The following is a 25,316-nucleotide window of genomic DNA, read 5'->3' on the forward strand; positions in this document are numbered from 1 at the left end:
CTTTACTTCTTGTGGAATAACCTAGGAATATACTTTCTTCACTTTTTGCATCTAGTTTACCATTCCTAAAATCTTTAAGAATAAAGAATTTTCTTGAAAATAACTTAAAATATTTTACATTGGATGATTATCGATACCATAGTTCAAAAGGTGTTGAATGAGTACCTTTCTTATCTTGTACATAGTTCAAGGTATAGATAGTTGTACTTATAGCTTCTCTCAAATATTTTAAAGCAACATCTTTCTCCATCATGAGTGTCCTAGCATAGTCTATTATAGACCTATTCCTCCTTTCAACAATTCCATTTTGTGGAGGGGTTCTAGGAGCAGATGTCTATCTTTTAATTTTTTTGTCATTACGGAACATTTGAAACTCATTTGATGTAAATTCTCCTCCTCTGTTAGATCTCAAATATTTCAAACTTTTATCTATTTCCTTCTCAACTCTTGCTAAGTACCACTTAATCATTTAGAAAGCATCAAATTTTTGTTTTAGAAATATAATTATCATCATTCTAGAATAATCATCAACAAGCAACATAATGTACTTACCTCCTTTGTATTTTTGCACATCAATTGGCCCACACAAGTTAGTATAAACAATCTCTAGTATTCCTTTAGAGGTATGATTTTTACTCTTAAAACTTGACTTTGTCATTTTTCCTAACTAATATTGTTTGCACATTATATTATTAGGCTTCTTCAACTTAGACAAACCTCTAACTTTTTTCATGTTACTAGTTTTGACCAAGTTATCAAAATTATCATGACATAACCTCTTGTGCCATACCCACACATCATTAGATTTTACAATTAGACAAGTAACATCCTTTATATCAAGGTAAAATAGATTACTTCTAACTTGATCACTCTTTCTAATCAGTTTTCCATTAGTATCATATATCTTAGCAATCTTGTTTGCAAACTCAACCTTACATCCTAAATTATTCATTTGTGACACACTCAATAGATTATAGTTAAGTCCTTCAACATAGTAAGCATTGTCATATAAAATATTTTCTATGAGTTTGATAGAACCTTTTCTTTTTATCAAACATGGTGCATTATTACCAAATTTTACACTATTTCCATCATAAAAATTCAAGGTAATGAACTTACTTTTATCTCCAGTCATGTGATGTGAACACCCACTATCAATGATTCATCTATCATTCTTGTTCACACAAGACACAAGTGAAATTGCCTCATCTTCATTAGATTCATCCTTCATTGCAACATACACCACTTCATCATTATGTTCATCAGATTCATCTCTTTTTTCCTCTTCATCAATGTAGCAAGACTTCTTGCCTTTGTCTTTGTAATCTTTGTTATCTTCATCTCTTCTAATTTTGTACTTTTCACCACCTCTGTAGTTCTTCTTCTCTAGACATCTAGCAGCAAGATGACCAACCTCATTGCAATTAAAACAAATGATAGGTAATTTACCTTTAAACTTTCCTTTACCTCTATGGAATCTCCTTACTAGTAGTGCTTCAATTTGATCTACATCTTCCTCATCTATATCACTATCACTAGACACATATTTTGTCTTTTTCTTCTTCACACTAGGTTCTTTCAATGATATCTTAGCTTTGAAAGTAGATTCAATATTTTCAGGTTTGTAATTATCAAATTTATATAGCTCAAAAGCAATGAGTCTACCTACTAGACCTTCAAGAGTTAGAACATTCCCTGGTATACATCTCAGTTTTTGTATTGCAGAAACTCTAATAGCATATATAGGCAGCAATGTTCTTAAAAAATTTCTTAGTACAATATCATCATCTATTGTACTAGTAGATCCTCTTATTGCATTAAGAACATCTTTTATCCTTGAGCAATATTGAGCAACATTTTCACCTTCTTGCATTCTCATATCATCAAATTTACCTCAGAGACTCTCAGATTTGGCTCTTAGAACATTCTTGTCTCCTCCATAGATGGGGTGTAAAGCATCCCACATTTTCTTTGCACTGTCAATACTTTTGATATCATCAAACTCAGTATAGCTTAGGGTAGAGGCAATCTCTAACATTTTCTAGTTATGTTCTTTCTTCTTTTTCAGATCCTCATTAGTTAGGTCTCCAATAGGATCAACATGCTTAGTAGTAATGGTAGATTGTGCATGATCTCTAAGTCCTCCAAGGTGTAGCTTCATCAAAATTTTCCATACAAGAAAGTTATCTATATTAATCTTGGGTACTTCTCTTTTTGATATCTTGATCTTTGTGTGTCTAGTACCTTCAAACTAGTCCTCTTAAGTAGATGGCTCTGATACCAATTGTTGGAATTCTTTAGAATAACTGTCAAGGGGGGTTGAATCAATTATTCAAGGTTTATATGTACAAATAAAACTTTTCTCATCTTAGTGAACACATAAAACATTTATCATCATGCATGCATCCATAAGATTATGCAATCACTTAAAAAATTTGAGGTTACTGTCAAATCAATTTGTAAAAACATAAGCATAAAACATAACAGATTCAACAACACAATTGACACAATGATTTACATGGAAACCCAATTTGGAAAAAACCACTGGTAACATGCTACTCTTTCTCACTCTTCTAAAGTAATGCCCTATGAAAGCCCAACCCTATTAAAGGTTACAATGGACACTATTAAATGTAACCTGATTAAAGGATTTCAATCACCTTGTTAGGAGTGAGCCTTGTTAGAGGACTTTAGACCATTTACTTAGAATGTCACCCAATTAAAGGATTTACAAATGGTTGTTAGGTCAACCTTAATCCAAAGGATTTACCCTAGACTGATATAATTATTAGAGAGTAATAGTATGGCTTGATCTAATAACAACTTACAACTCCATTTGCAGATTACAGATCTTTATTTCACTCCTCCATTCTTCTTGGCATTTGCACACTTCAACTCTGATAGCTTGTTCACCCTTCAAGCATCCATACTCTTACACCTTCTTGCTTAACCTGCCAATGCAAACTCTTCACTTAAGTCACTTAATGAAGCAATACCCTAGACTCCTTGTCTTCCTTAGGTTCTCGTACATTACAACCCTTGCTTCTGACCAGCCATCCCTATAAATAGAGGATTAATATTTATTTTTATTCATTCTCCATTGTTCAATTTAGGGTTCATATAGATTAGGTAGGATTCAATGAATCTACCCCTCATTCTATTTCATTTCTAGAAACTTCTCCTTCAATCCTCTTTGAATTTGCCTCAAAATGGTTTACCATGAATTTTGTGCCACCAGCTCATCAATCTTATCTTCCACCTAGTTCACACACTCCAAGAAAACAAACTTGTCAGCTCAAATCCATCAAACTTATGATCTTTCTAATAATTCTAACACTCAACATTAACTTTCTTTTGATGCTCAACACAAACTACATTGCTTGACATCCTCTGAAAAATCACTAAGCATGAACTAAAGTTTACTGGTGCTCAACATCAACTAAACTATATTTGGAATTCTCTGTTTTGCTTGGCATACACTAGAATAGACTTTTAGTCAACTCCAACTAATTTTCTACTTGGGTTGTACTTACTTTTCTTAGCACCTACTGTCCATTTAGTCAAGCTTGGCAAACAAATTTTATTTAATTTGTTCTTATGAACTTGCTTAGTGTAACCAACCTTTGCAATCTAAAGTAGATTATCAATGCACTATGATATCATTGTCTCAGTTGATTCATGTACTTCTTTTCATATCATAACTCAACCTTTCCTCTAGGTGCTATTGTTACATCATTTGATCAAATCCTCTCCATCAATCAAATAAGTGATAGTACTTAAATCATATAAGTAGTTGACTTACTAGCAAAATAACAGGTTTGGCATTAGTGACAAAACAATGATAACACATTTATCATACTTGTATCAATTTGTTTTCAAATAAATGATAATATAGAGCATATAAGAAACACAACTTGGTGGGTCAACAACTCAATAAAGATTCTTCATAGATAGGTAGCACACTAGTTTTATAACCTTAGATTAGCAAGAAAATTGATATTTTTAAAATTAATTAAACTCAAACTAATTAAAACTTCACAATTCTACAACCTATTCAGCTATGAGATCTTCACTTAAAGTATGATTTAAAGACATTACATGTAAGATTAAAAGAAACTTAACATGAAACATTGAATTTAAAGTAGTACATAGGTGTGGAACTATAAATTGACTATAAAGGTATCATCAAAACATCATGTGTTACAATTGAAAATAAGAAATAAAATTTCTTCAAGAAATTATCAAAAATCTCTCTCAATAATGTCAAAGAAATGATGACAAATGAGCTTCAAATTCATAAGTACAAACTCCAACCTCTCTAGGTCAAATCTATGAATCTAGGCTCAAAATTAAAATCAAATATCCTTAGAAGTAGGAGAAATCATTAAATAAAGACACTTCAACCCTATAGATATATGATACCTTCCCAAAATCACCCTTCACTCACTCAAATGAGTTAAAAAATCTCTTAAATGGTCATAATGAGATTAAATATGAGTTCAACAAGACATGTTCCATCACCCTTGACTCACTCCTAATGTTCCTGACTAACTCAAACTATTTGAAAAGAAGTAAAAATTATGTATAAATAATAAAAATCCTTATCTCTACTTTTGGAAACTCATTAATATTCCCTAAAGACTGATTAAGACCCTAATCTAATGCGAATTTACTTAAAAACTTAACATTAACTTATTGAGCGAGGAAATTAAAAATAATTTTAATCTTTCTTGGTTGACCAAAACAAGATCCTTTGGAATATTCTCTCTATTATTTCTTGAGAGAAGAACAAGATGATATGTGTTATCCAAAAGGGTGAGGAAATTGAGAGGGCCATCTTTCCCATCCAAGGAGATAGAGCTCTAGGCCTTGATGGTTTTCCCATGTTTTTCTTTCAAAAAATTTGGGACATAGTGAAAGGAGATTTCTTTAAAGTTGTTCAAGATTTTTTTAGCTCCAAAAAATTGGTAAAGGAAATCAATGTGACCTTCCTTGTTTTGACTCTAAAGATTTCTAATGTTGACTCTATGGATAATTTTTTCTCCATCAGCCTATGAAAATCATTTTATAAAATCATATTGAAGGTCCTCACTTTCATGATTTTGACTATACTTCCTTCTATTATCTCTCATTAAAAATTAGGGTTTGTTCTAGATAGGAAGATTCTTGAATCCATCATCTTTGTTCATGACTAGGTAATCCATTCCTTGGTTAATTATCTTAATCAAGGTTTCCTCCTTAAGCTAGATCTTTCCAAGGCTTATGATTGAGTTGATTGGAATTTTCTATCTAAAGTCCTTGGGGCATTTGGTTTTGAACAAAGAGTTTGCAAGTTGGTCTCTGAACTTATTTCTTTAGCTTCTTTGGTAGTTATGGTCAATGACTCCCCCTCTTCCTTTAAACCTTCAAGAGGTCAAAGATAGGGGGAGCCTCTTTCCATGGTGTTGTTTGTTATTGTAGTAGAATGCCTTGAGAGTATGATTAAATCAAGTATTACTTCAGGTGATTTGCAAGGCATAAGGCCTTCCTCTACTGGCATTACCTTCTTGAATCAACAATTTGTTGATGATACTATTTTGGGAGGAGTGTCTACTATTAAAGAAGAAAAGAATATAAAAGGGGCTCTAAATTTCTATTATAATTCCATTAGGTTGTTGGTCAATTAGGAAAAGAGTTCTCTATATTTTATAAATACCCCTAAGAATATACAAAGGTGAATTGCAGACATCTTAGGGTGTAATGTTGCTAAGATTGTTTCCATCTACCTTAGGCTCCCACTTGGATTGAAACCACCCAATTCCTTTTGGAGTGGTCTAGTTGATAAATTTAACAAGAAGCTGGTATGGAGGAAAGAAGTTATCCTAGATTAGGTGAGTAAAATCCAATTTCTCAAGTCCACTCTTTAGAATTTTCCTACTTATGCTCTAAGCCTCTTCCCTATTCATTCGATGTTTGTGGAATCTATTGAGAGGATTTATTTTAATTTTATATGGTTTGGAGATGATGACCACAAGAGACTTCCTCTCATCTCCTAGGATAGGGTCTACCTTCCTAAGAGCATGGATGGTCTTGGCCCAAGAGAGATTCAAATAATCAACCAGACCTTGATGGCTAAAAAGGTTGGGAAATATTTGCTAACAAGGGTGAATGGAGGGATATTTTTTCCTCTAAACATCTCTTAGAAAATCCTTCTTTTTAATATTTTCTTGTTTTAGATATTATCCCTAGTGGTTCTATCTTTTGGAATGGTATCTAGAAATCTTGGGATATTGCTGCCAAAGACATTAAGTAAAATGTGGATTTTGGTGCTCTAATTTATTTCTAGGATGATAATGGGCTCCTAATAGGTAAATTGGGAAATTATGAGGAGTTTTATGTTTGGAAGGAATCTTGCAAGCCCAAGTTAGGGTGTAGAGTTGCTAGTTACTAGATGGGGAATGTTTGGGTGAATTTGAATGAGATCTCACCTCAAAAATTTTCTCTTATGACCATTCTTTCTTCCATTATCATTGTGGATAGACTAGATGTTATTTTATGGTCTAACTCACCCCAAGGTGTGTTCATGAAGGTCCCTTCTTATCATAAACTTTTCAAATCTCCCAAGGTTCCTCCATGTTGGCCAAAGGCTTGGATCTTGAGTCTCATTCCTAAGGTGAACATTTTTTTAAAATTTTGCTATAGAAATATCTTCTTACAGTTGATAACCTTTACAAAAGAGGATTTTTCATTCCTAATATGTTCACTCTTTTTTGTGTTGATGTTGAGTTGGTTGACCATATCTTTATTCACTACTCCTTTACTAGGGAAGTGTGGTCCCTTTTCTTTATCAAACACAATCTTTTTTGGACCTTTCCTTCTATGTTTGAAAATGTTACCCAGTGGTCCTTTTGGGCTTAGTCTAAAGAGTCCAAACACCTTTGGGGCCTCTCTCTTCCTCACATGGAATGGGGAATTTGGAGGGAACATAATAACAATTTTTTTAGAGATAAATTATCTTCTCCTTGGGTGTTGTTCTCTTAAATTGAACATGCTATTCTTGAAAAATTCAATTTCTATGGGGGATGAATTTCTATTCTTAACATGATGGTTGATTATTGTTCCATTCCTAATCCACTCAATTAAAAAGGAAAAGATAGCAAGTGAATTTTCCCCTAATGGGATGGCATAAAGCTAATTTTTACTAGTACATTTTGACTCATTTTTTGACCAAAATTGGTCAAATTTTTGACTTATACTAGTCAAATTTTCAACCAATAGTTTCGTCACTATTTTTTTGTCAAAATTTTGACATATTTCTCTGAGCGTGAAAATATCAACGCACAATTTGGTTGTAAATTTCATCCTTGTCAATGAGAAATAGTGTCAATAAATTGGTCAAAAATTTGACCAATTGTGATCCTTGATCGACCGGTTGAGATGCCAAACCCATGACAACATCCTATTTGATGAGTTCATAAAAAATTCATTTGGTCAAAATGTCGATGAATTCATACTAGCATTGGTTGAATTTTTGACCAATCTAATTTGGTTTTAAAAAAGTGAAAATTGGATTGAAGATGATTCCAGAAAAAGTGAGATTTATCCTTGATATGGAGCCCCTACAGATGTCACTGGACTTAAGTCTTTCTTGGACACATTGGGTACTTCCAAAATTTCATTAAGAACTTTTCATAAAAATCCTATTGGTTGAATAAGTTGACTCAAAATGGCAAGCCATACACATGGGAGATTGCACAAGGAGAGGCCTTAGAGGAGCTCAAACAAGACTAGTGTGTACACCCATTTTAGCATATCTAAATTGGGACAAGGATTTCTATGTTCATGTGGATACCTCTAACATAGAAATCCTTGTGCTAATTTAGATATGCCGAAATGGGTATACACACTAGCCTTGTTTGAGCTCCTTAAAGGCCTCTATTATTGTAATCTCCCATGTGTATGGCTTGCCATTTCAAGTCAACTTATCCAACCAATAGGATCTTTATGCAAAGTTATTAATGAACTTTTGGAAGTACTCAATGTGTCCAAGGAAGAGTTAAGTCTAGTGAAATCCATAGGGGGCTTCATATCAAGGATGAATCTCACTTTTTATGAATCATTTTCAATCCAATAATATTGCACAAAATGATTTTCTCACTTGGGAAATTATTATGCCAGCTCCAATTTTAGATGGTTAAGCCAAATTCACAATATTGTGTGTGTTATTTAGTTTTCAATGGTTATATGCTTATTTTCTCTTAATATGTTTTGTATTTTCTCTACACATACTTGCATGATATCAATATAGCATTGTGTCTTCTGTAGCTCTAAAACACTATCCAGATCATCATAATTAAGAGTTTCAATGTCTTCCATCTCATCATCAACATTTTCTACCTCCTCCCCTACATCATCATTCTCATGGTCTTGCTAATGCACAACTTAACTAAGAACATTTGAAACTTCATATCAAGCATTACTATTATTTCAAGCTTACATGAAAACAATGAAAATCAATCATTACCTCATGTTGATGTCCAAAAAATAAGCAGGCATTTAGTATTTACTAGCTTATCTAAAATAAAATTTATAAAAGTTGAACTAGACTTACACTAAGTGACATATCATTGTCGGACAAGTCATATTCTAAAGTAATAGCCTGAAGTCCTCTACTTGTCACTTGTATCTCTTGCCCAGTCAAAACCCACAATTCTCTGCAACATCAATTCATCATTCCCTAAAAATCTCATACCAAAACATATTGTGCCCTTCAATTGTAATAATTCATTATATCTACCTTGACCATAAATAACCCATTTTATCTACCTAAATATCTCATCACAAAATGTATATCTGGTCAAGTATATGTACTTTAGATTTGTAGTAGAAAGATTGATTTCTAGGTGAATATGGAACACTTATAGGCTTATACCTGGCCATACAAATCCATCACCTACTAGATGGCCTTTCTAGTAGGATGCAGAGTTTAAGAAGCAAGTAGTTTATACTTCAACTATTTAAATGAAGTTGCAGCATATTAATAGATGGAATTGAATAAAGTATTGTATGTTTGGGATTGTTCAATTTAATTTTGATAATTTTGATAGGATTTTATGGAGTTTGGTAATTGCATAAAATATATCATTGTAAGCCAAAAGTTGACCTTTTTCCCATCATTTCACTATGTAAGCAATTTTATTGCATTCTAACATTATTGTGGTCACAAGGAGTTTAAATGTCAAAAGTTATCTCTCTCATATTTAGTTTGTGTGGAAACTATTCATATTAATGTCTACATGCATATTTACATAGTGTGGATCATCTATATGCATTCAGAAGTAAAAAATGATTGCATCTACATTATGGTTCTTTACATAGACATCTTAGTAGCAATTTGAGAGCATTTAAAATACATTTGACATCATTTCAAGCAATCATTAACAGACTAAAATATTAAAACATCATGAACAAATATTGTTTGCAATGTATTTAATGAAGTTCCTTGAGTCTCTAATTTTGAGGATGAATTTGGAAGGGATCTTTCAATGATCACAATGAATGTAAAAATTAGTCATCAAGTGGGTTTTCTAATGAAGAAAAAACTTTGGATCCATTGATTCATACCATGCCATTGAGTCATCATGTTGATCACAAAGTGTAAATGGTTATGAGCATGGATCAACCCATTGGATAGGATGAAAACAAGATACCAAGGTGTGACACCTATTTATATTATTGCAACAATGGATCTAATCATGTGGTTGCACCCATTTCACATTAAGGTAGTGATGTTGTGGGGTCCTCTTGCAATGGTATTCAAGTTGGAAACACTACAATGAGGTATGCATTGTGGATTCAAACCAAAAGGGTTCTAATTTTTCTCACCCACTACAAAATATATTAGAAGGATTGGTTGTAATGGATGGTCACTAAGAGTGAAGAAGTCCAATTTTCTTTTTTCACAAGTAATTAAACACTTGCAAGAGGTGAAGAAGATTTGAATTCGATAAATAGGAATAGTTTAAAGAATTTTGAGTAGATTTATAAGCAGTTTGTAAGGATATAATTTCTATGATTATGTCATGATTACTATCATAGATAAATTGAAGATGAGAATGTAAACACGGATGACTCTATATCAATCCTATCAAGGTTGATAGTGTATGATAATTTAATTAGAATTATACAAATATTGTAGCAGGAATGACATCTAGAAGTTTATATTTGGAAATAGTGACTTCTATTTTATCACACAATATGCTTACAACATGAAAAATTTAAACATAAATTATACCGGATTAAATAAAATTGTATATAGCAATTATGCTTTGGAAATAAAATGGCAGTGAAAAAGAAGTTACAAAATTTAAAGCAAGTTTTAAGTATGCTAAAGCATGGTATCCATACATATAAGTTGCATCAAAGTTATCTAAAGATGAATCTACTAATGAGTAAAAGAGACATTCAAGATAGGAGAAAAGTGGATGTATTGGAGACAAACTCATTTTGATAGTAGGTCTATCCATGTTCTTTATAACAGACATAAGGGCATGTTCTTGAGGTAGAATCTAGCTATATCTTAGAATTGTCTTCAGATGTGTGGTCTCATAGAAAAGTACTATTGACTCCTTAACAAGATGATCATCATGCCTAGTATCAGAGTTGACAATAATCACCACGTCATTTGTCCTTATTTCCTCAAACTTAAGGCACATGCATTCAATCCATTTCCAACATTCATTTGTTTTGGGGGATAAGTATTTGTAGATTATTAGGCTTAATAATGGCAAATGGTTGCCCAAAAAGTCTTTAAAAATGTTTTATCTCTAAGCCAACCACATCATAAAACCCCTTAGATTAGAACAAAACCAACCTTGCTTTCATCTTTCCAAATTCAATATCATTATTCCTCTGTCCTTTATTTTCCATTTCACAGAAGTTAGAATTTCAAGCAATATTTTAAAAATGAGAACCAAAAAGAAATGGAAAGAAAAGAAAATTGAAAGCCTCAACTATTGAAATGGATAAAAATCATAATGTTTGAAGTCAAAAAATTGCAGTTTTGATTCAATATATGAACAAAAATTTTGATCTTTCATTCAAGAATAAAACATAATATATGCATAGATCTCCATTCCAAGTTATCCACTTGATCACAATTCCTCGATCTACAAGGAAGATTCATCCTCTATTCTATTTCAGTCACATTTAAGATTGGGGAAGTGATTTGATCAGAGTCTAAGAAACATAGTGATAGATCCAGGTTTCAAAGTGAGATTTTGAAGGTACTTTAATGGTTAAAAGCTTTGCCAATTCATGGGCTTCTGATAGGGATTTCGCTCATCTCTTCAATAGACCAAGTATTCATGATGTTTTGGGTGGAGGATTAGGTGACATTTTGTTTTTGAAACATCTAGATAAAAATCTCATCTTTATTTTTCATATACATGTTTTAGATCCAAATTGTTAATTTACCAATCATCGGGACTATTAACTATGAAATAATGTTGATTTTACTAAATTAGATGATCTCAAATGTATACTAGTCAAGCTACTGGATGTATCCAAACTCAAATTATTGTGCTGATTAAAGTAATAGAGCTATAATGTGGCTTTAATGGTTTTATGTACGATTTTGTTTGATTAGTGGTGGATGTGATGTTATGGAGGCAAAAGAATATAGCCATAGGCATTCTTGTGGGAGCGGTAGTAGCTTGGATATTGTTATTATGAATGGATATTTTGGAGATTGATCTGATATCTAAATAGTTCAAGACCATCTAAAGGAAAATAGATGCTATAGTGACTACTATTTTTGATCTAGGTATATCATAGTTATTAATACATACATAAAGAATATGACAAGATGGGTACCAAGGAACAAGAAGCATCAAATCCCTAGATATTACTTCCCCTAAAATAAATGGAAAATCCCAAATATGATTTAAAGAATGATTAAATCAGTTTGAAAGAGGGAATGTAAAATGTAATATTAATATTCATAAATTTGTATTGATATTCAATAGATGATTCTACAACTTATGTTGGTGTATTGTATTCCTAGATGCCTAGAGTCAAGTATACCTATTAGTGAAAATGGTGAGCATTAAAAAATTTTGGTATACATATGAATTAAAGTATAGAAATGTAGTTAACAAACAATTACAAAAAAGTACCTAATCAAGGTTGATTGTCATTGTAGTTCTTGATAGGGGAGAAGTAACATGATCTAGATACACAACATGACTATGCATTGCAACTTTCTTTACAAGGTTTGCAAGATTACTATTTGTGTATCCAACAAATCCTATCATGGCTCCCTGCATTATTTAGATACAAAATTTAGCTATTTATATAAAATTCTTTTCTGTATATGTATATGTATAGATTGAAAATCCATAGCCTCAAATCCCTAGCTACTACTTCCCCTAAAATAAATGGAAAATCCCAAATATGATTTAAAGAATGATTAAATTAGTGTAAAAGAGAGAATGTAAAATGCAATATTGATATTCATAAATTTGCATTGATATTCAATAGATGATTTTGCAACTTACGTTGGTGTAATGTATTTGTAGATGAATAGAGCCAAGTATACCTATTAGTGAAAATGGTGAGCATTAAAGAAAGTTGGTATACATATAATTAAAGTATAGAAATGTAGTTAACAAAAAATTACAAAAAAAGTACCTAATCAAGGTTGATTGTTGCTGTAGTTCTTGATAGTGAAAAAGTAACATGGCCTAGATAAGCAATAGGACTAAGCATTGAAAATTTCTTTACAAGGCTTGCAAGATCCCTATTTGTGAATCCAACAATTCCTACCATGGCTCCCTACATTATTTAGATACAAAATTTAGCTAGTTATATGAAATTATTTTTTGTATATGTATGTATAGATTGAATTCTATAAAATTTCATTATCTGAGAAAAAATAATATCAAGAATTAGTTTATATATATATATATCGATTGAGATCTATAAATTTTCATTACCTGAGAAAAACCAATGTAGAGAATTGGGTTTGCTGTCATAGAATTGACAAACTACAACATTGCAGGGAGATCATAGCCTACAAGATCATCCCAATTCTAGTCCTAGAAAGCTTGTGATTACAACATTTTCATGGATAAATATTTGGAAATGCATATCTAAAAGTTTTGTAATGTTTTTTATGTTTGCAAATAAGTATGAATTGCATAGAATTGTACATTGTTAGATCTATTGTAGGTTTATGAACATTATAGGTGGTTAAGAGTCCCAGTTAAGTATTATATATATTTTAAAACTTTTCTAGTACACTTTATCTTAGTTTAATATATTTTTGGAAGGTCTAAACTTTGATTGGAGCCAGTGTTATTATAGACTGCTCATGTTTTGAACTTCAACTTCCACAATTATAATCATATTCTTGCATATCTTTCTAAATATGAAATGTCATGTCCATGTTCCTAGTAGATAAAAATATGTTAAGCAAGCACTTTTACCAAAAAAAATAAAAACCTATAGAATATCATTTGAATTTAGTTATAATCATGTCTAATTATAGTACCATTATATAATTATCTCTCTCACCATAACCAAAGGAAAAAATATTTAAAATGATCATATGCATACCCAGACTATCTGCAACAAATCTGATGGTAGCCCAATCATTAATAGGAACAAAAACAATGTTTCATTGGGGAGGGTCAAACAAATTAAACTTTAGAGGATCCCTATGTAGATCATAGTTCCTCCTAATCTTCCTCTAGAGATTCATACGTATACCATAGAGTATCATCCCATCATTCTAGACCTACAATGAATGAAATTGATTAATTAATGAAGGTATGTTAGTTTGAGCTTCACTTGGTTCTGAGAATACTTTAATATTCTCTACTCAAAAAGGCCAACTAGGTGAAGGTGGAAGCTCATCTGGCCTCACCCCCCTCCCCCTAACATCAATCCAAATTTCTCATTATCATCTAATTACATACTTCATTCATTCATTCATCCATTTATGAACTATAACATTCAATCAATACAATTACATAGCATTCATTGATATGATATAAAATTCATTAATATTCAATACTAATCAAGACTTCATTAACAAATAAAAATATTCATTAACATGACATAAAAATCAATATTAATACACAAAATTCATAGATAATTACTTAAAGAAAAGTTCTTTCATTATACAACAGCCTAGAAAGAGTACCTAAGAAGAGATGGATCTCACATTCATTCACTAATAAAATATAACATTCATTCATTATCACATGAAGTAAAAAATAATTATGACCATCCATAAAATAATCTCATAATTTCTAAAGCTATTAATTCATCCTTTAACATTCATTAACAGTAGCACATAAACACAAAACATTCAATAACATGTGAAATAAGGTATTTTTATGATTTAATTTTAGATCACCTACGTGATTGGTTTGGAATTTTGTTCTCACCAAAAATCATAAAATGTAAGAACAACTATGCCAAAAAGAGCATAAAAAGATATTATCATGCACCAATCATGTTTTTTAGCTCTTTTGGCACAATCGTTCTTACAATTTTTTGGCTCAATCTCTAACTGGTCAATATTTGTTTTGAAAAATTATTCTTGGATTATGAGTCAGGAAAAAGAGAAATATCAAACTTGGAAAAGATGTACATAAATAAAATTAATTTGTAAACTTCAATTTTATAAATGTAAAAAGAGAACCATAGAATTATAAGAAACTATTGTGGTTTGTACCATTTGAAAATTATAGTTACAAGTGATAAAATTATATACCTTTGATTCACAGAGCGCAAAAAATGGAAATGAATTATTGAAAAAGATGCAAGCTCAATTGCCTCCCCATGTGGATGACACTATTAAGTAGAGAATAATTACATCCATACATACATACATACATACATACATACATACATACATGCATACATGGTTAAGTGCTACCTAACTATGTCCAAGGTGTTTACACACTGGAGGCATACTCCACCTACTAGGTTGCCTACATACCTATATCCACAAGATCAAAACCCTTGAACTAGTCACTCTAACAAATATGTAGTTCTAGTTTCTAATTGTTTTGATCTAGTTGCATTCCTATAACCACTGGTAAACCATACTCACCTAATACATATCTTTGCCATCATACACCCACTCGGGCAAATTAGGCAGTTTTCTATAATTACAATATTGCAATACCCTAGTACAACCTTTGTGTTGTAGTTTGCAGTTAATGTAAGGTTAACCTATATACATCGTAACTCCTTATATAGTTATGTTTAAAATATTGTGACAATAATCAATGGGTCTAAATAGACCAATCAAGTTAATGCTGAAACACTGAGTTTAGCCTTCTATTTCAAAAGATAGGTACTCTATGTACATATAATGTCTTAAATTGTGAATTAACATATAACATCTTAAAATATTTAAGTGCTACCTAACTATGTCCAAGGCCTCTACACACTTGAGGCATACACCACCTACAAGGCTGCCTACATACTCGTATCCACGGGATCAAGACCCTTGAACTACTCACTCTAACGAATATCTAGTTCTGGTTCCTTTTTTTTTTTATGTAGTTGTATTTCTATAACATTGGAGAGATTTTCTCACCTAATACAACTCTTCATTATGATACATCCACTCAGGTGAATCAGACAATTTTTTATAATTACAATACTATAACACATTGGTGCAACCTTTGTGTTGTATTTTATAGTTTAAGTAAGGTTAACCTATATACATCATAACTCACTCTTTATATAGTTATGTTTAAAACCTTGTGACAATACCCATGGTTATACTACCTATTGAGTGAGTTTTATTGTTTTTCTATTGTGCCAAGATCTCTCTCTCTCTCTACACACACACACACACACACACACACATACAAAGAGCACAAGGGTGTGACAATGAGATGCAAAGATCACAAGGACACGACAATGAAATCCTAGATCTCCATTGATCTCCACAATCCACAAGATCTCTCTCTCTCTCTATATGCATACATACATATACATACATACATATATATACACATACATACATACATTTAGATATGCAATTTGATCACCTTAGAAAATTGTATTTGATCCTTCTAGCTAGGAATAATTGATTGTACCTAATCTGATGACAATTCTACATGAATTTGTAATCAACCTAGCCAATCATCAACTAGACCAATTTAACTAGGTTATGGATTGTTTCTTAAAATAAATCTGCTATGATATATTTTTCTAAAATTTCTTGTCCATTTTTCCTGGTCTAGATTATTTTTGTACAGGATCTTGAGCTAAGTTAGTTAGCATAGGTTGAGTGAGTTTTATTGTTTTATTATTTGGATTCTAGAATATGGGTTTTGTTTAATTGTTGGCTTTGTTCAAGTCTTGATTTAAGTACCAAATACATATGCATCGAAAAGATTTTAGGTAATAGGCAGTACCTAAGTTAAATAAAATGATCTATAAATAATGACAAAGACTAAGGAATTTGAGTCACCATTAATTCATAAGCCAAGTGAATTCATCAATAAATCATATTTGCAAAAAATGTGTGAAGGATAGAAGTAATAAAGTATCATTACATCATGGGACATGGAGTATAGATGGGAAAAATTTTCACCCCATGTATGTAATAGTTCAAAAGATTTCTACCAAGTTGAATGGAGCCTAGAATCAATACTATTACTACTTGTGTGCCTAACATCATTATTTATTTGTATAGTTCTCTTTAACCACTAGTTGGATAGTAAACTACATGTGTTTTTGGGGTAAATTACAATAGTGGCTACATGCTCTCATGGTATGAAGTTAGGGAAGATTGAAAGGTTTTCTATGTTGTTTTAGGTTGTCATCTTGTAGGTTGACACCATACCCCTACTCTTCATAATGGATTTGGCCAAGAGTCCATATGACACTTGTTGCTACATAAAGAATAAAAGGTATCAACATTTAGGAAATGTGACAAAGGCTTGTGTATAAGATGCATTGTGTTTAGAGGGTTGTAGTCATTCATGGGATGTTGAAGAATCCATTGAAATAGTTGGGAAACTGAGATAATGAAGGTTTTAATTAGTTTCTTAAAAGAGTAATGAAACCCTCATTAAGGCTAGGGTTTGAAGGTTCAGACATCTCCATGGTGACTAGGTGCCCAAAAGTTAGAAGTTTGGACACTCTTCATAAGGTAAATGTGTAGGCAAGTTCATTTGTCCAAGTTCTTAGAGGGTTTTGTGATTTTGTGGGTTCAATGTGTCTTTAGGCCTATTAGCCTAGATTAGGGCCTATAATTTGAGTGCCTTAATGAATGGTTGAAAAACTAAGGTTTTGAAGTTTAGTAGAGCTCAATATTGGGTATTTGAATCCTCCTTTAATTTTAGTATTTGTTTTGAAAGATTTTGATTTCTTTCTTAAAAATCCCAAGATAAGGCTACAAGGAAGAGCCTTCATTAGGTTAGTTTATTAGGATTGGTGTTTGGAGCCCACTAAGGAGCATGGAACCTTAAGAATTATTGAAAGATACATAGATGTTGAGAAGCTAGTGATGATGATGCTAATGCAAAAATTCATCTACTTATCCCTTGGAGGTCACTATTGATGTATGAGAAGATATTATTGTACCTTAAAGGATACAATAAAGTATGCAAGCTCTAATTGTGCATGAATTTGTGTGTAGATGGACCTCTCTAATCATTTCTCATTTGGTATATTTTTTAAAGTGGGAAAGATAAATTGGCATCAATAAGTTTATTATGAAAGGAAATATTTCAAATGCATATTGTGGTTTCTTGAAAAGCATTTGATAGGAGGAAGCAAAATTATCAAGGCCATTCAATGAATTTCAATGTTATGGAATTTGGAGCAGTTGGTGATGGTTCACATGAACTTAAGATCTCTCAGATAAAAGGCTCACATTTTATGATTATGTTGTAGGTTTTTTCCTCAATATCATTATTTTATTGCTTAAATACAGTAGTATCATTTTTTACAAATTTTTTTGACAACTTAGATGTTTTTTTGCCATGTTTCAGGCAAAGTCTATTGTAAAATGCACAAGTGTTATGGTAGTAAATTTGCAATTTTGGAATATTAAACAAATGCACCTTGCTTTAATATACTCCTCATAAATCCAAGTCATGGGATTAAATATTAGAGCTCCTAAGAATAACATCAATATAGATGGAATTCATCTCCAAGGAGCCAAGAATGTCCAGATAAGAAACAACAACATTGGAACAAGTTGCCAAGTCTAAATTACATATTACTTAGTCATCTATAGAAAGAAAATATTTTGTATAACCCAAATTTTCATAGTTATGATATTCAATTCATAGCATAAGGAATACTTGGTTGCTTTTTGGGTCTCTTTTGACAAGGCCTACCATTCAGTTTTAGGCCAACCTTGCCAAGGCCTTGAATATATGGTTGTTAACTTAAATGATGTAAAAAATATGCTAATTATAAAAACATTATGTGACAATTTTCTTAATAAATTACGAAAGGTCTATACTTCATTCTAATTTGCTAATATAATTTGCTAATCCTGATTATTGTTGATTATGAAGTAGGGGATGATTGTACCTCCATTGTATTCGGATCCTTCAATGTTAATATTCAAAAGATTACATATGGACTAGGCCATGTCCTCAAGTATTTAAGGACTTAATCATGAGATATTACATGTTTAAGGGATGATTTTATGTGTTTTTTTTGTTATTTTCAGCATTGAGAGCCTAGGAAAAGATGGGAAAGAAGAAATCGTGTTAAAATGTCCATTATAAGCCTTTGGAGTGAAATGGAGAAGAAACAATATATGGGTAAAATGTAGTGTTAAAATGTTCATTATAAGAATTTGGACCTATTTAAGGTACCAAGTAGGCATGTGGTAGCATGAAATGGAAAAAATGCAAAAAAAAGTGTAAAATATTGCTATGTTGTCAAAAATATTGCTGACAACATTTTGCAACATGACAATTTTTAGAAGATGGAAGGTCAACCATCTTTGGGATGTGAACGGTCATTCTATTACTTAAGCAATGGAATCTCATGTAGAAATTAGAGAATGACATGTAGAGAGGAGAGAGGAAGAGTATGGTGTTGGTTTGAATAATAAAAATTAGTTTTTGTGAAATATGTTGGCTAACTATTCGTCTAGGCTCCCCTGTGAAATAAACTTGTGAAATCTAGAACCCAATATAGTTAGCTCATTACATCAAAGCTCCAAAAGAGGGGAGTTATTCAACATTAATCTTTAAATCATTTCCTAATACCTAACCTAAATAATGTAATATACATGTTGATTATATTATGATTTACAAAAGAGCCCAATGATCATATGAAGACAAGTGTTAATCCAGTCATTGTCTAATGAAAAAATGAACACTAGAGAGCCAAGCCAAAAATGGGCATAAAAAGCCACCCTCATTGATTTTGATCTAGAATTCAAATTGTAACCATGACACTAACAAAAGACATCTGATGTAAGCACAAACTAGATCCCTAAGCTGAATACAATATCTCCAAAAAAAAGTGAGATCCATAAAATTAAAACATTTCAGATCACAAAGAAGCCATGATTTACTGTCATGCCCAAAATACAAAGGGCAAAAAGACACCAATTTTTATTTTATTTTATTTTTTTGTTACTCAAGTATTCAAATTGAAACACCGTTTACCACTTACTTAAATAGGTTTAAATAATTGAAACAAAATGTTAGCCATTAAATCTCTAAACTTAATCTAATAACAATCATATCTTAAACATGTAGCAAAATAATTAAGAAAACCAAATTTTAATCTTGCTATATTTGTATTTATAAAAAAAAAAACTAATTAAAGAGAACAAATTTCCACAATCTATTATATTGTACTGGTATGTTTCTGGATTCGATTGTGTTAAGATTTTTACCATCAACGTTTCGAATCACACTACGTGATCCATCATCAGGATGAAGAGCAAGAGAAGCACAAAAAATATAGGCAATATACTATATTTTTTGTGCTTCTCTTGCTCTTCATCCTGATGATGGATCACGTAGTGTGATTCGAAACGTTGATGGTAAAAATCTTAACACAATCGAATCCAGAAACATACCAGTACAAAAAAATTAATAATTGATTATATCAATGAAGCTTCCGCTTAAAATTTGAAAACAATAATAATTTAATTTAATTTAATCATAGTCTAATCATTTTAAACTTTAATTAAATTCTAACATTTAAATTCAAATATGAATTTCAGAAAATATAAATTAACATCTAACATTAATTAAATCTATTAACTTTATTACTTACTACAATTATCCCAACCTAACATCTAACACAACCATCTTAACATAATGTTAAAATTAATATGAAACTATTAACTCGCTAACAAATACCACTAATTTAACATCTAATACTAAATTAAGCTTACTATACACTAACACTTTAACCCATATTCAATTTAACAACTAACTTTATTTCATACTTACCCAGCATCTAATACATTCTCACTACTAATTTATTTAACTATCTAACCAAAATAATAATACAAGATAATAATAATAATAATAAACTAATTCTAATTCTAACATTTAACAAGTTCTATTAAAATATCTAAACCATTATTAACTTTAATGCCATAAACATTATCTAATTTTAAAAAATTACTAAAAATCTAATTTAAAACAAAACAATATGAAAGACACACTTAAACTAAAACCAAACTTAATTAACTTTTTACCCAACACTATGTAAAAATCTAACATTCATTAATACTAATTTTGAAAAAAATATCTAAAACTAAAATAACACTAATTTTACAAATACTAACTAACTACCATTTCATCAATACTAAAATTCTAAATTAACCACAACTTTTTTCAAACTACTTACTAAATTTTAAAACTTTATTTAAAATACTTACCAACTTCTAAAACTTTAATTTGATCTCACTAACTACACTTCAAATAAACTAATTTCCAAATTATGCATTTCTAATTACAAATAACTTTATAACCAAAAGCAAGATTTAATCATTACAAACCTACAAATCCTAAACTAACATAATACTAACATCTTCTTTGTAATACTAACTTAACCCAATACTATCCTAACCACTCCATCTTAACCACATTCTAACTTAACATCAAACTAACTATAGTAAAACAATGTCAAATTCTGATTTAACTATTTAATAATTTAAAACTATCTTAACTTAAACATTTTACTAACCTAACTATACTAACACTCTACCCTAAACCCCTAACCCTTCCTCCCTAACACCTGCCGACTACAACCCAAAAATCTAGGCCACTTGGCTGCCACCACCACCTTGACTCCCTTTCCAAAGTCCTCCATGCTATTCAAAATATTTAAGGTGCTGGGAGAAAAGATGGGGATGGAAAAAGTTTTAAAACAAAAACATTGTCATAGACTTAAATACCTATATTAATAATTGCATTTCCTTGCTGACCCACATGAGCAGTTGAGGCAACAAATTTCTAGGGTGGGGATGTACATGGTTTACATCACCATTAATGATTTTGACTTGCTTTACAAAGGTGGAATAAAAAAAGGTTTTTTTAAATTTCAAACTTAATAAATGCTGAGGCCCCATAAACTCATTTCCAAGGACAAGTCAGACTGGGCATGTGATCCCATGGGTATTTCAAGTAGAAACTTGCATTAATACAATTACTTTTTATTATTATTTTAATCTTCTTTCCCTCCTATCACATCTAGCATCTATAAATTTGCAGGGGTAATAATGTTAAAGTTCACTTGGTAAGATGATAGAGATAGGAGTTATAACATAAAGTTAAGTAGGTGGTATTTTTAGGATATATAGAATATTTTAATATATTTTCTTCTTCAATCTTTTTTATTTTATTTTAAATTTAAAAGGGTTTCTACAGAGAATATTCACTATCATCACAAGCAATTTATTCACTTCTCCATACAAAATCCAGAGAGTTTTCACTCTTGGAATGTAAAATTTTTCTAAGTGTTAGTTTTTTTTTTTTTAATGCAACTCAATTAATTTTTTTGACAAAGAAATGTGTGTGTGTGTGTGTGTGTGTGTGTGTGTGTGTGTGTGTGTGTGTGTGTGTGTGTGTGTGTGTGTGTGTGTGTGTGTATCAAAGCTAACCATATCAAATGAATCAAGAACAATGTTATTGATATTCTATCTAATGTTGAATATATTCATTGAGCTCAAATATTATGTTAAAAAAAAAACAAAGAAATAGGATTACATTTCTTCTCAAGAATTATGAAAATATAATGAAGTCCAAAACAAGCATCGAATCTTCTTTAACTCAAGTTAACTTAAAAATTGCATAAATTGCATGACACCATTTTATCTATTTTTCAACTCACACATACATAACTGAATATTATAGAATTCAAATGCAAGATTTGTTACTCAATCTTTTCTCTTTTATTAATCAATCTGGTTCAAGGCTCAGTTAGGAAAGAACCAGTAAGAAAACTCAACATCCTTGCCACTTCAACAAGAGTTTAAAATACATCTCTTTTCATAATATTACAATAAAATTTAAATTCTCTTCTTGGTCCTTAACAAGGGATCCTTCTCAATATCTTCAAATACATCACGGTGATCATGGAAAAGATGAAAAGACAAATCAAACATAATATGAAGAACAAATTAAACATGCATTCCCATCTCGTTTTGCACACTAGGTTTAGCATTAAACCAGACTAGGGAGAAGGTAGATTTTTCCAATAGGAGACATCAATCACAATACCACAATGTAGCCCTTTCAAGGCTAAAAACTTGAGAACTTCCATTCTTCTAAAAATGCCCTTTCGAGGCCAATAATATAAGGATTTTCATTCTTTCACTTCTTCAATTTTCAAAATTTCAAAACATGGTATGTGATGACAAGTAGGGGCCCATAACACCCTACCCTCTTTCCCTCTTCTCATCTTGAGAAGAGACTTTACACTATTGTGCTCCAACTAAATCCCTTCTACCATACATGGCCACTTCTTCCCTATCCAAGGGTGAGTAATGCCAAAATGACCCACAAAACCCCTTTGAAATTCAAGCAAAGCACAAAGGGAAAACATTCAAGAAAACATGATTCAATCCCTCCCAAGCATACCCAACATACATACAAACATACCAATGAAAAATACCATAACATAAGCATGAACCAAGCATGAACAACATGAGCAATATGAGCAAAAAGAGCTGAAGAATTCCTACCTTTAAAAATAGGGTTATGGCAATGTGAACAAGTTTGAGATGAGCTTCTCCTTCCTTCCTTCAATCTTCTAAAATTTCTCTCTAAGACTAGAGATTGGGTAACAACCAAACCCTCTCCAAAAATCCTCTAAATAAGATCATAAACTCAACTAGACATTAGGTAAACCTCAAGGTGGAGTTAAAGTCACCAACTCGTGAAGGAGACAATCAATTTTTGCAATCCAGCAAGAAAGGAGTTTTTGAGCGACCATAAAAGTCAACAAAAGGGGCTAAGGGGTGGAAAATATCCCCAACCCATACCCATACCCCTTGGGTAATTAGATTTCATGTTTTTAGGCTTTTAGGATTAATTAGGGACCTATCAAAAGCTAGGAATATTTTAGGACTTACTAACAACCTTTAAAATATAGATTACTCACTAATCCTGATTAGAATAATTAATCTTGATTACTAATTGATTAGCAAAAAGGCCACTAATCTAATCCAACTTAGATCTTTGGGTTACTCGGTTACCTCTAACTATCATTCTAGAATGCTGTGATATCCCCATTCTAGTATATAAATTAATTATACATAAAGGGTATAATATTAATAATTGATAATTTATATAGAATAAATTATAATTATTGTAAGTTAAAAATATAAAATGTTATATGTTATACAATTATAAATATTAATTATATATATGAATATGTGAATATTATTATCTATATATATATATATAATATACATTAACTATTTTATGTGCTATAGTATATGACATTATGCCTATATTAAAATAATATTATTATAAATAATTAAAGTGATTCATATATAATATATAATAATAAATAATTAATATAATAATATATAATCATATATTATTATAATCACATATAATTGATATTAATATATATTATTAATATGTAATCATATATAATTAATATTTGAATAGACACACCTATATAAAATATATTGATATATATATGGTATATCTCAGGCTAAGGTAATCATCATACGAAATATTATAAAATGTATACTATTCAAGAGGAAATTATTTAATGTCCTGAAATGGGACATTACAAATGCATACACAATTCACAAGTGTCAAGCGACACTATAAAAATACTATTACGAAACATTAACATTTACTGATTATAGAATGATACATTCATTCAATCCATGACACAAATAAAATATGAACAATAGGGTTTGCATCTTTCATCAGATTTAACCATGGTTTCCTGAATTGATACATAGGGTTTAGTTTCGTTTCTCTATTAAATTTTTCGGCTAAAATATCCTGCACACATCAGTAGCTCCAGAAAATCACATGCATATATATTAAAAACCTATCTGGATAGTTACATAAATCAAAACATGAATCTTTCATAAAATCAACTATTTAATTCATTTCTACCCACATTTAATCATCTGAAATCACATAATCAATATAACATAACTTATTCATTAATTCATATAAAAGTACCAGAATAATCATTGTTAGGCATGCATACACCTAATCATCATAACAACACCAATTAAGAATATTGAACTAGCTGAAGCATAAAATTTTATCATCGAGGTATCAAATCAACACCCTCATTATCAGGTGAAAACACTTCATACCATCATTAGTAAAAATTAATATTTAAAATAGTCGAGGTGATGTAGTAGTTCTTGAATCACTAAGTATCTAAAACATGAATGAATCAGCTAATCTTAGTTTCTTTTAGGAAAATCACAATATAAGCATTACTTTATACCCATTTCAATCTCCTATAATGGTTTTAATAGAGAATTCATATTTTATAATTGCATACGAGGAGGGTCCTTACATCCTTCCCCACTAGCATTTGACTTCCTCCTAGAAGTCGCACAACTAAAATGTTCATGCTATGCCAGTCCTTGTCTAGACTTATTCCAAGATTTTCTCTTTTTAAAAGAATGATTAATAATTCACATACATACTCAAGGGAGATAACATATTTTCCTAATTACCATTACTAAAAGTAAAGTTTAATCCAAGACTCAGATATGGTTACATTTTCCAGGGTCAATTATTCCTTAAAGCATATTGGTCATATATAAACAACATTCTAAACTCTTATAAAAATACTTATAAAGTCTCTAACGAAAAATAAAA

The sequence above is a fragment of the Cupressus sempervirens genome, chromosome 1 (assembly GCF_028749045.1).
Source record: "Cupressus sempervirens isolate cs-2001-9-10 chromosome 1, ASM2874904v1, whole genome shotgun sequence".
Classification (NCBI taxonomy): domain Eukaryota; kingdom Viridiplantae; phylum Streptophyta; class Pinopsida; order Cupressales; family Cupressaceae; genus Cupressus; species Cupressus sempervirens.